The following is a 305-nucleotide window of genomic DNA, read 5'->3' on the forward strand; positions in this document are numbered from 1 at the left end:
TCCATGTTAGAAAACTCGAATGGAGAAGCAGACTGTGCTCGTGAACAGACCTAAAAGAGCAAATTGAAGACATGCAATTCATTATAATTCCTAAAATGTTTTGAAACAAGCAATCTCAGCGTAACAACTTAATTCAAGAACGCATTAACTTTTAGGTTTGTTGATATGAATATGATATTCCGTCCAAATATAAAAAGAAAGTATTATTTTGATTGTTGTTTCACGTTATCTGAGGATTTACTGAACTGCATTTTTCCCTAAAGGAGTACTTGGCGTGCAACATTAAAATTATACAACAAATGGCA

Source organism: Penaeus monodon, chromosome 28 (assembly GCF_015228065.2).
Source record: "Penaeus monodon isolate SGIC_2016 chromosome 28, NSTDA_Pmon_1, whole genome shotgun sequence".
Taxonomy (NCBI): Eukaryota; Metazoa; Arthropoda; class Malacostraca; order Decapoda; family Penaeidae; genus Penaeus; species Penaeus monodon.